We start from the raw sequence: 17,545 nt of genomic DNA, 5'->3' as shown, positions 1-17,545 counted from the left end.
CAACACCACCCCAAAAAGTCGTAAAACATACAAATATCACCACAATCCAATGCCATCCATGCCCTGGCCAGAATCATGTTAAAATTCAACAAAACAGTTGTATCATGCATGCACCCATAACTAAGCCTGGTAGTTTTCAACTCATGTGCAGAATTGTAATTTTTACAATTTCGCGAGTGCGAGATTGTTGCTGCGCGGGACGCGAGCAGTGCGAACACAGGCACATTTTTTTTTTAAAAATCCCATTTTCGCCTGGGCATAATGAAAAAAATCAGAGCAGACTGGGTAGCCCTAGGGCACAAAGCACACTGCCTGACTTCAAAATGGCCCCTTGACCCCATCCACATGGCCAGGACCTGCAGGACCATGCCTCAAAATGGCCTCCCACCAACATAGCCAGCCCCCAACCCCACCCCAGAAAGTCGAAAAACACACACAAAAATCACCACAAACAAACAACATCAACTTATCAACTTACTTGTGAAATCAAATTTCGAATCCAAAAGTAATCCAAAAGGCCTCAAAGCCAAATCTCCAGCAGCATCCCCAAAAAGTAATCCTTCCCAGTCAAGATCGAATTCAAAGTGGCCAGGAAATGGACTAAACAATGGGAGGAGCTTGCTGGACAGGAACAGGAAGTTGGAGACTGGGCCACTTCCTTCACCCCTCCCCAATTGTAATTTTTTAATTTCGCGAGTGCGAGATTGTTGCTGCCCGCGCCGCGGACCGCGAGCAGTGCGAACACAATCAAAAAATCCGCCGCGCGCGGATTTGCGTATTTTCGCTACATCCGCGAGAGTTCGCGGATTGCGGATTTACCGAAAATCCGAAAAATCCACGAGCGGAACGGATTTTGCGCCCATGCTTAGGAAGAAGTACCAGATGGAGATCTGGTTGACCCGGTGCACTGCTTGAAGTTACTCAAATTGAGTGTACATTAGTAAACAGAAACTTAAATGCAGTTTTAAAAACAGCTGAGACACATTTTTATAATCTTAGAAAGGCTGTTCAGAAATAAATCACTTTTTGCATGGAGTTGCTTTATATCCATTCATAAAGTTCAGATTTGCGTTTAGAGATACAAAGATCCAAAATGAGGTCCAAACAAATTCGTAAAGGGTTTCAAATTAAATATCCCAATGCATTTCGGGCAAATAGAGGTCGCCCTTTGTCAGGGGAATCTAAAGAAAATAATATATACCCATCATCAAGCTTATGTACAGAGGCAGCAGACATAATTACACTAGAGTCGTAATCAGGAAGTACTAGTAGGTTCACATGAGCGTGCAGTACAGCAAAGTCCATAGATAAACCATGTTCCAAAGTATAGGCAGTTTAAAACAGCGAAAAGCAAAGTACCATGATCTAAAGAAGTAAACAAGATGGGGTGATATAACCATCGCAGAGAGCAAAGTGATGGTGGCTGGTAATGGCAAGGTGCAGGCATGCAGACTTACAATATTGTGAAACTAGTGAGTCAGGGGGTAAACGTAAGTGCTAGTGGTTAGATAAGTGAAGCGCTGGTCTTACCAAAGGAATTCCAAATAGGTAGATAAGTACGTTGTGTTCAAATGTGAACAAACGGCGGCGGAAATCTGCGAAGTTAAACATAGTGATTATGTGGTGGAATCTATAGTAAAAAGACATCATCTAGAGCGAACAGTAGATGAAGGCTTACCGAATGGTGACCCCGAATGGCAAGTATTCGTGCTGTTAAGTATACGAGACAGTCTGTAAAAAGAATGCGAAGTTAGCGCGAGGTTCTGAAAGTGTAAGTGATAAAACGCTGGTCGAGAAAAGTTATCAAACTCACCATCGGGGTGACGAGCAGAGAGCTCGAGACCTCAGACGCCAAGTGGGGTAGCAAATGTAAGATGCCGATTAGGCAAAAGCATTAGTATTCTGCCGTATTGTGAACATAGAGAACAGTCTGGGTTAGACGTGTGCAGGTGATGGAAAAGATGGCGGCCATCTTAGATAGGTGTGAAAAAAGAGCTCGTAGTGAGCATTCAAGTCCAACGGAACATAAGGAGAGAGAAAAATAGAAAAATAAGAAGAAAAAAGGAAAAAGTAGAGGATGACAATTCAGGAATGTGCCAGCAACAATGCGTACATTAAGTGCGATCATATGCAGTCATTGTTAACAAGGAATACAATGAATAAACTGTCTATCTATTAACATGAGATACAGTAGCATTGTGTCCAAAATGAACAAAAGAACAGTGAGTACTGGCTACATATTTTAAAAACAGTAGAAACATATGTACAAGCAACGTACAATGAATACAGTATAGGTGTATTTACAAGAAACAAGCAAGTTCAAATTTGTCATTAAGACCATTTGGTACAAGAGTTTGCATAAACCAGATCTAATATGTTTCACGTTGTAATAGAAATTTGTTGTTATCACGATCAGGGCGTTGTGCAATGACCTCAAGAACCCCACATTTTAATTGAGCGATGTTATGTCTGGATGTGCACCAATGTTGAGCTAGGGGGGAACTTAAAGAATTAGTCCGAATGCGACTCTTATTTTCGGTAATGCGAGTTCGTAAGGCTCTCTCTGTTTTGCCTATGTAGAAAAGGTCACATGGACATTTAATGAAGTACACAAGATGATGATTATTGCATGTGGCATTAAACCTCAGGTTGATCGGTTTACCCGATCTGGGGTGGTGTAGTGTTTTTCCTGTGATAATATTGTTACAGTTTGAGCAATTCATGCAAGTCATCATGCCTCTGAAAGATGTGGTAGGTGTGTGTGGTTTTGATGGTTGGTCAAGGATTTCTTTAAGATTACGTGCTCGTTTATATGCAAACATGGGAGGTTCAGCGAACAAGCCCTTAAAGTCAGGCTCTAGCTGTAGCAAAGACCATCTGTCAAGTATGATAGATTTTATTTGTTTAGATTGAGGTGAGTATGTTGAGACAAAAACCTCTCTTTTGGGAGAGGTCTGTTTCACTGTCTTTGTCAGAAGTTCAATGCGTTTTTGGGTGGAGGCCCTGTTAGCTGCTTGTTCAATAACTGCAGAGGGATAACCTCTCTCTTCGTATTTTTGTTTGAATTGGTCAATCGTCTGCAAACCATTTTGCTCATTGGAGTGAATGTGCTTAATGCGTAGAAATTGGGAAAATGGTAGGTGGCGCTTAAGTGACCAGGGGTGGAAGCTCTGATACATGAGAGCATTGTTACGGTCAGTTTTTTTGGTGTGCGGGGAGGTCTCTATGTGACCATTGTTGAGCGTAATCAGGACATCAAGGAAAGGTATACTGACTGCTTCAATTTGATGCGTGAACTGAATACGTGGGTTAATCGTGTTAAGCTCTTGAATGTAGTTAGCCAATAGTGATCGTGCCCCTTGCCAGATGATGAGAATGTCATCTATATACCGATTAAATAATATAAGATTTTCAAACCAGTGTGGGAGAGCAAGGATGTTTTCAGTCTCAAATTTCATCATGAAGATGTTTGCATAGCTGGGGGCTCCCGAAAAGCCATAGAAGTTCCATTGGACTGTAGGAAGAAGCAATCCTTCCATTGAACAGGAATAGGCAGTGTACGTTGTGTCACTGTACACCTCCATTCCCCATTTAGAGGGCATTGAAGCCATCGAATGGGCATTACTCAACACTGACACTGTAAGAGCTAATCGTATCTTTCTTCTAGAAATTTTGCACTACTACCTATTCCATAGTTACTTTCAATGGAAGGATCGCTTCTTTCTACAGTCCAATGGAACTTCTATGGGCTTTTTGGGAGCCCCAGCTATGCAAACATCTTCATGATGAAATTTGAGACTGAAAACATCCTTGCCCTCCCACACTGGTTTGAACATCTTATATTATTTAAACGGTATATAGATGACATTCTCATCATCTGGCAAAGGGCACGATCACTATTGGCTAACTACATTCAAGAGCTTAACACGATTAACCCACGTATTCGGTTCACATATCAAATTGAAGCAGTCAATATACCTTTCCTTGATGTCCTGATTACGCTCAACAATGGTCAGATAGAGACCTCCCTGCACACCAAAAAAACTTACAGTAACAATGCTCTCATGTATCAGAGCTTCCACCCCTGGTCACTTAAGTGCCATCTACCATTTACCCAATTTGTACGCATTAAGCGCATTCACTCCAATGAGCAAACTGGTTTGCAGACGATTGACCAATTCAAACAAAAATACGAAGAGAGAGGTTATCCTTCTGCAGTTATTGAACAAGCAGCTAACAGGGCCTCCGCCCGAAAACGCACTGAACTTCTGACAAAGACAGTGAAACAGACCTCTCCCAAAAGAGAGGTTTTTGTCTCAACATACTCACCTCAATACCTCAATCTAAACAAATAAAATCTATCATACTTGACAGATGGTCTCGGCTACAGCTAGAGCCTGACTTTAAGGGCATATTCGCTGAACCTCCCATGTTTCCATATAAACGAGCACGTAATCTTAAAGAAATCCTTGACCAACCATCAAAACCACACACACCTACCACATCTTTCAGAGGCATGATGACTTGCATGAATTGCTCAAACTGTAACAATATTATCACAGGAAAAACACTACACCACCCCACATCGGGTAAACCGATCAACCTGAGGTTTAATGCCACATGCAATAGTCATCATCTTGTGTACTTCATTAAATGTCTATGTGACCTTTTCTACATAGGCAAAACAGAGAGAGCCTTATGAACTCGCATTACCGAACATAAGCGTCGCATTCGGACTAATTCTTTAAGTTTCCCCCCTAGCTCAACATTGGTGCACATTCAGACATAACATTGCTCAATAAAAATATGGGGTTCTTGAGGTCATTGCACAACGCCCTGATCGTGATAACAACACATTTCTATTACAACACGAAACATATTGGATCTGGTTTATGCAAACTCTTGTACCAAATGATCTTAATGACAAATTTGAACTTGCTTGTTTCTTGTAAATACACCTATACTGTATTCATTGCATGTTGCTTGTACATATGTTTCTACTGTTTTTAAAATATGTAGTCAGTACTCACTGTTCTTTTGTTCATTTTGTACACAATGCTACTGTATCTCACGTTAATAGATAGACATTTTGTTCATTGTATTCCTTGTTAACAATGACTGCATATGATCGCACTTAATGTACCCATTATTGCTGGCACATTCCTGAATTCTCATCCTCTACTTTTTCCTTTTTTCTTCTTATTTTTCAATTTTTCTGTCTCCTTATGTTCCGTTTGACTTGAATGCTCACTACGAGCTCTTTTTTCACACCTGTCTAAGATGGCCGCCATCTTTTCCATCACCTGCACACGTCTAACCCAGTCTGTTCTCTATGTTCACAATATGGCAGAATACTAATGCTTTCACTTAATCAGCGTCTTACACTTGCTACCCCACTTGGCGTCTGAGGTCTCGAGCTCTCTGCTCGTCACTCCGATGATGAGTTTGATAACTTTTCTCGACCAGCGTTTTATCACTTACGCTTTCGGAACCTCGCGCTAACTTCGCATTCTTTTTACAGACTGTCTCGTATACTTAACAGCACGAATACTTGCCATTCGGGTTCACCATTCGGTAAGCCTTCATCTACTGTTCGCTCTAGATGATGTCTTTTTACTATAGATTCCGCCACATAATCACTATGTTTAACTTCGCAGATTTCCGCCGCCGTTTGTTCACTTTTGAACACAACGTACTTATCTACCTATTTGGCATTCCTTTGGTAAGACCAGCGCTTCACTTATCTAACCACTAGCACTTACGTTTACCCCCTGACTCACTAGTTTCACGATATTGTAAGTCTGCATGCCTGCACCTTGCCATTACCAGCTACCATCACTATGCTCTCTGCGATGGTTATATCACCCCATCTTGTTTACTTCTTTTGATCATGGTACTTTGCTTTTCGCTGTTTTAAACCGCCTATACTTTTGGAACATGGTTTATCTATGCACTTTGCTGTACAGCACGCTCATGTGAACCTACTAGTACTTCCTGATTACGACTCTAGTGTACTTATGTATGCTGCCTCTGTACATAAGCTTGATGATGTGTATATATTATTTTCTTTAGATTCCCCTGACGAAGGGCGACCTCTATTTGCCCGAATTGCATTGGGATATTTAATTTGAAACCCTTTACGAATTTGTTTGGACCTCATTTTGGATTTTTGTATCTCTAAACGCAAATCTGAACTTTATGAATGGATATAAAGCAACTCCATGCAAAGCTTCAAGGACTACATGTGATTTATTTCTGAACAGCCTTTCTAAGATTATAAAAATGTGTCTCAGCTGTTTTTGAAACTGCATTTAAGTTTTTGTTTACTAATGTACACTCAATTTGAGTGACTTCAAGCAGTGCACCAGGTCAACCAGATCTCCATCTGGTACTTCTTCCCAGTTTACACACATGTACCAAGGGCATAGGGACCCCAGAGGCCTCAAATGGGCTGAAGCAGGTAATATGCCTCCCATGAGAGCCAATGCAAGATGAAACTACAGGTCTGCCACTGCAGCCTATGTAAGCTGGTGCATGCACAACCTATTTTAGATATAGGTCTACTATATCTATACGCCACTACACTTAAAACCTATAAGTCAACCCAATAGCAGATATTAACAATCCTGAAACAGGGTGCTGGGTTTTACGTGAGAGGGTGCCCTTGCATGAGCAGAGCACCCCTGCACCCTTCGGAGACTTTTATCCCGGGATGTCGGGGACCCATTCAGACATATAGGTAGAGGTGCATTATATGCTTGCGTAAAATGCTATCTCGAAAACGGCTGCAACAAACCATGTCGTGTTTGGTATCAAACACCTTGGAATCATACCTCCACACCGGTAACCGGTGTGGGAGGTATGATTCCACCATTCAGAAGCAAGCTTCATGGGGTACCTGGTCTTCCCGTTACCAGCCTGCTCGACCCGGATAGCACAAACTGGTTGCTGCCAACCAGAGACTCATTTCTGCCCTCCTGCTGCTGAGCCAAGCTCGAGCTGGGGAAGGCAGAGCAAGAGGCATTCTGTTACAGGGAGGAATGGCCACCTCCCAGACAGGATTTAGTGTATTGGAGCTGGGTGGGTACACTTCCAAAGTGCCTTGAAGTCTGCACGAGGGGCTCATTTGTTGTCCCTGTGCATAGTCCAGCTCAAACCAGTTCTGGGAGCCGTTGGCTCCTGCTCTGGGGCAAAACTGGACAAAGGACTTGGAAGAAACCTCCCCACTGTCCTGACCCTCCCCTGAATCTGTCCAACCCTCTCCTTTGGGTACAAAAGGGCTTACCTGGCTGTAGTACCCCAGATTTGATGTGGACAAGATTCTGAACAAGAAACCACTGACCATCGACTATCTGGACACTCTGGACTTCGCTGGACTTCTCCTGGACCTGACTTTGTCTCCCTCTAAATCTAAAGTATTGTCTGTACCCGTGCACCATACAGGCTCTGTACAGGACCTGTGGAGAATGAAGGACAACTGAAGTATCTCCTCTGGGGTGAAATAGTCACTCCTCTGCATTTGCAGGCACCGTAACACAACTGACTGATGTGCTGATCCTGAGCTGCTGTGGACTCCGAATGCTCCAGAAACACAGAAGGTGAGTTACTATGATACTTGATGTTGAGCTACCCTCTCACGAAGTTTTAGACCAGTATCCCTCATGTCGACCGCATAACCTGAACCCTGGTACACTGCATACATTTGCAAGTGCATATGCTTGTCGGCACTCTCCAACCAAGTTCATTGGGCTTTTGATAGCCCCAACCTCTGTGCACATTTATTACAAAGAACTACGCCTCCTTGCACTCTGTGCCCTGCAAACTGTTGTTTGTGAAACTGTTAGAGGTCCCCTCGCGACTCCTATGCCTTCGGCCTGTGGGTCCATTTGAGGGACACTACTGATTTTCTCGGGTTCCCATGGTTGCTCCAGGCATGCCCTGACTCCCCTTGCTGTGGTGAGTCCCCTGGTCCTTGCTGGGACATAATTTCCTTTGGCCTTCTTCATGGATTGCCGTTGCCAAGGCTTGTTGGTGCTCCCGCCAGATACCGACCCCTCAGCACTCAACTTATTTTGTGGGACAGCTTGTATTCTGCTCCTGGTCATCCTCGACATTAACTAGAACGTGCAGCTGGAGAGTTAAGGTCTCCTTTTTCACACCTGAAGCACCCGACATAGGTGGGCATTCATCTACCAAGCCCATGGTCACTCCTGAGTGACCCAGACTCTGTCTCCTCTGCTTTTAGGTACCTTTCATCAAGAATCCACCTGTGGATTCCAACTAACACTTTTCTTCTTTCCAGCAGTGGCATTTCTTTGAAGACTCCCATTGAGAACAACAGCGGTTTCCGATGCCACTTCAGCCCTATGCACCCGGCTTCCCTGGGATAGGTAACTCTGGCACTTCGGTATCCACGGGTGAGGTGGCTCTCCAACCTTCTATGTTCCAAATGATTTCTTCATAATCCACTGAGAAGGGTTCTTAAACTTTAAAATTGCAACCTCAACTCACCGATTGAATTGTACTTAGCACGCAGTCGTGTTCTTACACTGTAACCGTCCTCCATGTGGTCCCTACTTACTCACCTTGGGTGGTTCCTTGGGGTCCCAGAGATTCTACATCCTCTAGACTCTGTCTTGACTCGAGTTGTGGGTCTAATATCACTAGTTTATTATGTGGTTTGGTCTCCCCCAGGAGCCCCCTGTGTATTAGTGCTACTTACGATTGTGTCTGTGCTACAGTGTAGTGTGCGTTGTGTTTACATGTGGGTATCGGATACTGTGAGGTATTGAAGGTTTTATAATAATACATATATATTCTTATAACTGCTGTGTAGTTCTCCTTTCATTTAACCAAAACAATAAGGCTGCATTCTGGTAAAACAAGGTGCTTAACATTCTTTCCAGACTAAGCCTGAAGGCTGCTCTCGACAACTACCACTTGGATAGCTCTCTAAGGTTATCTTTGATCCCTTGAATCAACGTAAGGGTTGTTTGGACTGGTGCAAGGTGCCCACTTTAATTAGTGGACATCATATACCAGGCCAACTTCTCACAGCAGGATCAGAGGGTTCTTTGGTAATAGAGGAGACACATTTTATAAATGTGTTTAGTTGTTTCCCATTTGTCAATATTTAGAAATTCAAAGATACTTTGAAGATCCATGGTCTTGATATCCAACCATTAGACAGGGGTGACCTTAATTGAAAGTGTGAAGGATAGGATTTTTAACAATCAGTGTTGTGGATTCTGCACTCTGACATGCCTTGAACCAGGCAAGACATTGCTAAGAAGGTAGTTTTGGCTATGTTTGATTAATTGTGTGGCAACATATTTCCTGACAACTTTAGTGAACAATGGAAGACCAGAGATGGGGCATACAGTCTTAACATTGTATAGACGCAAGGTTATGTTTTTATTGGAAGGTTTAACTTTTTCATCTTCCAAGCAATGCGGTACAACACACTTTTTCAGAAAGGAATTGTTAGGACCAAGCTAATGTGGGAGAAAATACTTAGGAGTTCTTTAGTATGAAAAGGGGGAAGGCCTCAGAATATGGAATGGGCTCTGTGTTAGAGACAATAGAGATAACATTTTCTTTAGTGATGGAGAAAATTATCTTCAAGGAAATTCTGCCTTGGTTTGGGCCTGTGATGGAGGAACCCAACAGAAGGCATTGGAGACTTGTGGTCAGATTGAGGTGATTTTATTTGATACACCAAGTTCAGTTGTGACTTTGATGATATTTTTGGATAAGAATGAGGCACATTAAATTCATTTGAATAGATTGGACCAGAAGGAAAGACTTAGTTTGAGATCTGATGATTTCACAGAGTATCTTTAGTAAATTACTTGAGGAGTTTGTTTAAAAGTTCAGAAAAGCAGCTTTGTTGGAAAGAATGGGGTATTTTCAGCATTTTAATTGTATCTAAACTAGATGATAGAGAAGAATTTTCTTCATATTCTTAGAGCTCTTACAATAAAGAATCTCCTCTAGAGATGGGTGTGGGTACTGATAAAGGTGTTAGTACAGCTCCAGCAACTTTTCAGAAAAATATTGTATAGGTGTCATTAGATGATAGTTTCACAGTATTGTAGAATTGCAATTCTAACAAAAAAAATCTCCTATTGTACAGTGTGAATCTGACTATTGAAACCAGAACTGCTTTTTGCAAAGAATTTTCAGTGAGGGACCAATGCTTAGAATACTAGTACAGGTTCATTCCAATGTGCATGGGGAGCAGTATTCTGAATCCTCCTGCAAGGTCATAGTGGGCTTGTTGAACTCCAAATGACTTGCATCTATTCATCTCTTCTGTCATACTGCCCAAAAAAAACGTAGACAAATGCCAGAATTGCATATTAGAAAATAACCAGTATTTCTGACCAGACCAGTACTAGTTCAACTAATCTCTTATAATAAGCCATCAAACCAATAAAAAAGAAGCAGCAATGTGGTTGTGCAGTCAGGAATTGACCAGTGGCAGCAAAACTGTATTAGGTTGAAAAATCATTTAGTGGTGCACCCAGCAGGTTGCAGGTTGGGTAGGGTTATTTTGTATGTTAAATTTAATATGTTGCCCACATCCCAAACATCCAATAGCAAACCGCTTTTGTAGAACTGTTGGACTTGGCCATTTTTGCAGGGTCAACCCTGAACCTTTTGCCTTCCTCCTGTATTTTGTCTGACCTGTTTTTGTTGGTTTTATGACTCTACGAACTTTACCACTGCTGATCAGTGCTAAAGCGCATATGCTATCACTATTGTCAATTGATGTATGGATTAGTGACTCCATTATTGGCCTATTTGATTTATTGTCAGTGCACTGCGGCTTTTAAATCAAATGCTGCTGGTGGGCTTGCAGCACTGGTTGTGCCACCCACAGAAGCAGCCTGTAAAGTATGTCTCAGGTCTGCCTGTGTGCAGACTGGTACTGCCATGTTGACTGGGCAAGTGGACCCACTCTCCAGTCCTTAAACCTTCCTTTTTCTGCATATTAGTCATTCCTATGGTAGGCCCAAGGGCACGGTGCATTGTAGGTAAAAGGTAGGACATGCCACGGTGTGTGTGGCATGTCCTAATAGTGAATGACAGCCATTTTCGTATTTCACTATTGCAAGGCTACCTGTTCCCCATAGACCAGAATGGACAGTTTGATTATAGCATCTCATAGTCCTAACTGACTCAGGGAACTAGGTAGAAATTCGAATTTAGTATGATGGAACTCAGAATGATAAAATACATCTTTTAGTGAAGTTGGTTTTAACATTCTATGTTTGAAAATACCACTTTTAGATAGAAGGTATTTTCTTGCCCAACTGTCCAAGCCTGCTTCTGCTAGGTTGTGTATTACTTGTCTGGAGTTTGAGTGACAGGGGTTGGGGGATTACAGGAGACTGGGTGAGTCAGCATAGGGCTGAATATAGCTATCTGCATGTAGATGGGTGGGAGGAGTTACACCTGGGACCTAATAGGGCTGTGCCTGCCTTCCACAATGCTGGCTCCACCTCCTGTGGTGCGTCTGATGTTTCTGGCCCACACGGTCAAAGGAAAGAAGGAGTCTTGTCAACAAAATTCTCCAGGGCTGCACAGACTGATTTGGACTAGGCACAGACACTCTCTGCCTTCAGAGACAAAGGATTTGCTAGTATAAATATTGGGACCCAGACCCAAGAACTTTAGATCACTTTTGGGAAACAAGAAGAACCTTTGCTGAGGAGAGGAACCAGAGAAACTGAGTCAGAGACTATCCCTAAGCTGAGTGCTTTTTGGGGGATTGGCCTGCAGTGGTTGCCTGACTGTCAAAGAAAGGAGAAAGGACTTTGTGCTACTTTCAAATAAAGTTGTAAAGGATCTCCAAGGGCTTGAGATAGAGTTTGCCTCCTGCTGAAGCCTCGGGTATAACAGACTTCACCAACCAGCTCCCCTGCCTTCCCTTGCTGGGAATTGAAGTGCCTGCTGTTGAGCTGGGCCTTCTGAGAGACTGCATGTCACTACTGGGAGCTGGAAGCACGACTCAAACGAAGAAACGTGTCACCGCTGCAGCCGTTGTCGTTGCATCACCGGAAAAGAGTGTCGCCGTCTCAGCAGAAACTGTCACATCACCGGAGAAGCGTGCCGCCGCTGTCGCCATCACATCACCTGAAGCACCTCGCATCACCGGAGCAGAGTGTCACCGATGCAGCAGAAGCCGTAGCATCACCAGAGAAGCCTGTCGTGGCTCGGAAGAATCGTTGAGTCGCCGGAAGTGAAGTACGAAACCGACGCATCACCTCCCAACGCGGAGAAGAACCAACGCATTCCCTGCAACACTTTCGTTGTATAGCATTATAGCATTACGCATCTAAAGGTACATTTAACTTAAAGTGTTGCATTTTACATCTAAAGAGAACTAAGCTATTTCTACTATTTTTGAAATACAGTATTGTGGATTTTTGTCACTTGTGGTCTTGTGTTAAGTCTTTATAACAATACTTATTTTTATACTACAACTTGTGTGGTATCCATCTGTAGTGTTTTCAATGGGTTACTGTATGTGTTCACAAATGCTTTACACATTGCCTCTGAGATAAGCCTGCCTGCTCGTCCCAAGCTACCGAGGGGGTGAGCAGGTGTTATTTTAGGAGTGTACCCCTTTACCCTGACTAGACACAAGGGTTCCTATTTGGACAAAGGTACTACCTCTGCCAACTAGAGACCCCAAATTTAAGAAGAACCATTCATATTAAGGAATAGTGCTTCTATACAAATGTTGTCCTTGGATTTTCCATTCTTTGCCTTGGATATTCCTCAATTTTCACATGGAATGTTAATGCCACCTCTGCAGCAAGGATAGGTCTCAGCATTCCTGAAGGAAGGCTATCCAATTGACACCGCAGCTCAGGAAAAATACTGTGAGGCCAAAAGATAAATATTGAGATTCAAAATATCATGATGATAGATGTACATAGTGAAGTACTGATTTGCAATTCCTAAATCTGAATCTACATACCTTTTTGCTCTCTCTCACTCTCTCTCTCTCTTTCTCTCTCTCTCTCTCTCTCTCTCTCTCTCTCTCTCTCTATATATATATATATATATATATATAGACTTTAATCTTTGTTTTTTTAATGAATATATATATCTATATCTCTCTATATATATCAATCAATCAATCAGGAGTTTGTTAAAGCGCGACTACTCACCCGTAAGGGTCTCAAGGCGCATGGGGTGGGGTGGGGTTGGGGGGTGCAGGTTCCATTCCATCAAGGAGGGGGTCTGTCGAAGAGCCAGGTTTTGAGGTTTCTTGTGAAGATGGGGAGCGATGTTGTCTGTCTGAGGTGGAGCGGAAGGGCGTTCCATGCTTTGGCTGCGAGGAAGGAGAAGGAGCGGCCTCCCGATCTGGTCTTTCTGGTGCGGGGGACCACAGCGTAGGAAAGCTGGGCTGATCGTAGGGTCCTTTGGGGTGCGTGGAATTTGAGTCGGCTGTTCAGGTATGCTGGTCCGGTGCCGTGGAGGGCCTTGTGTGGGTGGGTGAGCATCTTAAAGGTGATTCTCACCTCGACGGGGAGCCAGTGGAGTGTGCGCAGGTGCTGGGAGATGTGGCAGTGTTTTGGCAGGTTGAGGACCAGTCTTGCGGCGGCGTTCTGGATGTTCTGTAGCTTGCAGATGAGGTTTTTGTTTATTCCGGCGTAGAGTGCGTTGCCGTAGTCGAGTCTGCTAGTGACCAGGGCGTGAGTGACTGTCTTTCGGTGTTCGAGGGGGATCCATTTGAAGGTCTTACGAAGGAGGCGGAGGGTGTGGATGCAGGAAGATGAGACAGAGTTGATCTGGCGGTCCATTTTGAGCTCGGAGTCCAGGATGATTCCCAGGTTGCGTGCGTGGTCTGTGGGGGTTGGCGGGTTTCCGAGGGCGGTGGGCCACCAGGTGTCACTCCAGGCGTCGGGGTTTGGGCCCATGATGAGTACTTCTGTTTTGTTGGTGTTTAGTTGTAGGCAGCTGTTTTTCATACATTTGGCGACGGCTTCCATGCCTTCTCGAAAGTTGCGTCTGGCAGTGTTGGGCTAGTTGGATAGGGAGAGGATGAGCTGGGTGTCGTCTGCATATGACACGATGTTGAGTCCGTAGGTTCTGACGATGGGGGCAAGTGGAGCCATGTAGACGTTGAAGAGCGTCGGGCTGAGGGAGGAGCCCTGGGGGACTCCGCAGGTGATAGGTGTGGGGTCCGAGAGGAAAGGGGGGAGTCTGACCCGCTGCGTCCTGCTGGAGAGGAAAGAGCAGATCCAGTCGAGGGCCTTGTCCTGGATTCCTGCATCGTAGAGTCTGCGTATTAGGGTGCGGTGGGAGACTGTGTTGAACGCCGCTGATAGGTCGAGGAGGATGAGGGCTACTGTTTCTCCTTTGTCCAGTAAGGTGCGGATGTCGTCTGTTGCGGCGAGGAGGGCGGTTTCCGTACTGTGGTTTTTTCTGAAGCCGGATTGGGAGGAGTCGAGGATGTTGTGTTCTTCAATGAATGTGGCGAGTTGGCTGTTGATGGCTTTCTCGATGACTTTCGCTGGGAACGGGAGCAGGGAGATGGGTCTGTAGTTTTTGAGGTCGGTGGGGTCCGCTGAGGGTTTCTTTAGGAGGGGGTTGACCTCGGCGTGTTTCCAGTCGTCGGGGAATGAGGCGGTCGCCAGGGAGCGGTTGATTGTTTGGCGGAGGATGGGTGCGATGGTGTTGGCGGCTCTGTTGAAGATGTGGTGGGGCAGGGGTCCGTGGGGGCCCCTGAGTGGATTGACTTCATTATCTTCAGTGTGTCTTCGGTGGTGAGGGCTGTCCAGTCATCAATCGCTGGTTTCCTGGTGTCGGGGGTGGTTGGTGAGGGTTCAGTGTGTTGGTTGTCTTCGTCGAAGTTGTCGTAGATGCTCTTGATTTTGTGGTAGAAAAAGATGCTGAGTTTGTCGCAGAGGTCTTGTGAGGGAGGGATGAAGGTAGACTCGCTGGTGGGTTGGGCGAACTCCTTGATGATGCTGAAGAGTTCCTTGCTGTTGTGTGCGTGGGTGGAGATTCTGTCTTCAATCGCTTTTTTCCTCGTTTCTCTGATGAGTTGATGGTGGGCGTTGGTGGCGGCTCTGAAGTTGTTGTGGGCTTCTGTGGATTTGGTGTTTCTCCAGGCCTTTTCGAGGCGGCGGCATGTGCGCCTGGACTCTCGAAGTTCGGTGGTAAACCATCTGGCTTTCTTGGCACGGGTATTGTTGTTTTTCTTGAGGGGGGCTATGGTGTTGGTGCTGTCCGAGATCCATCTGTGCAGGGTTCGGGCTGCGGTGTTGGGGTCGTCGTTTTCCGCGATGGTTGGGGTGGAGTTGTTGAGTGAGGAGGTGAGCTGGTCATCGGTGATTTTGGTCCAGTTTCTTTGTGGAAGCAGGTGCTGGTGTCTGTGGATGGTGGGTGTTCTGAAGGTGAAGTGGACGCAACGATGGTCGGTCCATGGGAGTTCGGTGGTGTGGCTGAAGGTGATGGAGTTTCCTGTAGTGAAGAGGGGGTCGAGGGTGTGTCCTGCTGAGTGCGTGGGCTCGGTCACGATCTGGCGGAGTCCAATGTTGTGGAGGTTGTCCAGGAGGGATGTGGTGTTGGGGTCCAGTTGATTGTCGAGGTGGAAGTTGAGGTCTCCCAGCAGGGTGTAGTTGGTGGATGCGATGGCCTGCGGGAGATAATGTCCGTGATGGAGTTGGCGAAGGGTCCGCGGGGTCCAGGGGGTCGGTAGATGAGGGTTCCTCGGAGGGCGGCGGTGGGGCTGGCCAGTATCTTGAAGTGAAGGTGTTCCATCAGTTCTGTGGACTCGTCAGGGAGTGTGCTCAGGCGGAGGCTGGATTTGTGGACAATGGCGATTCCTCCTCCTGGGTCGATGAAGCAGTCCTTCCTGGAGATCTTGTACCCTTGGGGGATGGCGATGGCGATGTCCGGTCCCGAGGTGGTGTTGGTCCAGGTTTCGGTGAAGAATGCTACATCTGGGGTTGTGCTGTCGAGGAGGTCCCAGATTTCTCTGGCGTGTTTGTGGAGGGATCGGACGTTGAGGAGGATGCATTGCAGGGTCTTTAGTTCGGTTGTGTTCTTGTGGGCGGGTTGTGCTGGATCCGTGTTCTTGGCGGTGCTGCAGGTGTGCCGGCAGCGGTGACAGCTGAAGGGTCCATGGGTGTCGGCTGGTGATGCTAGCTTGCAGTTGTTGTTGCAGCCTGGGTTGAGTGCGTGGAGTGCTGCTGGGTCGTAGCGTTGGCGGGGCGGAGGTCCAGGGTTCCTGGTGCTGGTCACGGACGGGTCGCAGACGGGTGCAGACGTGCTTGCCTTTGATGCGCCTTCGGTGTACCAGCGGCGCGCCCGCAGCTAGTGGCCGCCATTAAGTAGGGGTCGGGGAGGGCTGGACAGCTGGGAGGCGGGAGTGGGGAGGGGAGCTGGATTGGGCCGGTCGTGCTGGGGGGGGGAGGGGCCGCGGGGGCAGCAGCGGTGGGGAAAGGTAAAGGGAGGAAAGAAGGGATAAAGAAAAAAGGGAGAATAGGCAGAAATAAGGCACAAAAGAGCAGAGATGCAGAAAAGAGCAGAAAGGTGAACGATAGAAAGGGTAAAAAAACGAGTGAAAACGAGAGAAGGAGCAGAGGGAGAGAAAGGGAAAATGGGCAAAAATAAGGCACAAAAGAGCAGAGGTGCAGAAAGGTGAAAGATAGAAAGGGGAAAAATCGAGTGAAAACGAGTGAAGGAGCAGAGGGAGAGAATGGGAAATGGGCAGAAATAAGGCGCAAAAGAACAGAGGTGCAGAAAGGTGAAAGATAGAAAGGGGAGAAAAACAAGCGAAGGAGCAGAAAGAAAGAAAGGAGACAGAGGTCCACTGGACCACCAGGGATGAGGCGCAGGGAAACCTGCGGGTGGAGGAGGGCCTCGATCACCAACACTCAAGAGTGCAGGGGCAGGGGCACCTCACTAAATGGTGGAGCTGCGAGGGTGGGAGAGCAATTTCACTGACAATGAGTCAGTGGTCTTGCTCGCCTGTCCCCGCAGTGGCCGCCATTAAGTATGTATCGATATATATATATATATCTATAGATATATATATATATATATATATATATATATATATATATATATATATATATATATATATATATATTATATATATATTACCTACTGGTGGTCGCCAGTAGGTAGTTATAGTTAGGACCTAGTTTCCATAGGAAATCCACAACATTCTATTTGGAATAACTGTGGCGCCGGTTGATGAATCTTCGTGGGATTCTCCAAGAAGATGGCCTGCTCGGCTCTGCTCCTTCCCTGAACATTTGGGTGTGATTCATGAAGCAGGGGCCGAGAAAAAAGGGTGGTCCCAAAACGTGTTTTCCCCATGCAATTTTCCATAGGGACCGTTAGAATTACACCAAATTTAGCAAAAGGTGCAGCTTGGTTTGTAGATTGTACTTTTTGTTAAAAAGGTGTAAATATGTTCAGTAGTTCCTGAGAAAATCAAAAGTAACATCATAGATATATTTGCTCAGTTGTACCGTACACGTACTGTCCGAGGACTGTACGCGTACCATTA

Source organism: Lissotriton helveticus, chromosome 1_1, assembly GCF_964261635.1.
Source record: "Lissotriton helveticus chromosome 1_1, aLisHel1.1, whole genome shotgun sequence".
In the NCBI taxonomy this organism is placed as follows: Eukaryota; Metazoa; Chordata; class Amphibia; order Caudata; family Salamandridae; genus Lissotriton; species Lissotriton helveticus.
The sequence above is the reverse complement of the archived record's forward strand: the minus strand, read 5'-3'. Positions refer to the sequence as shown.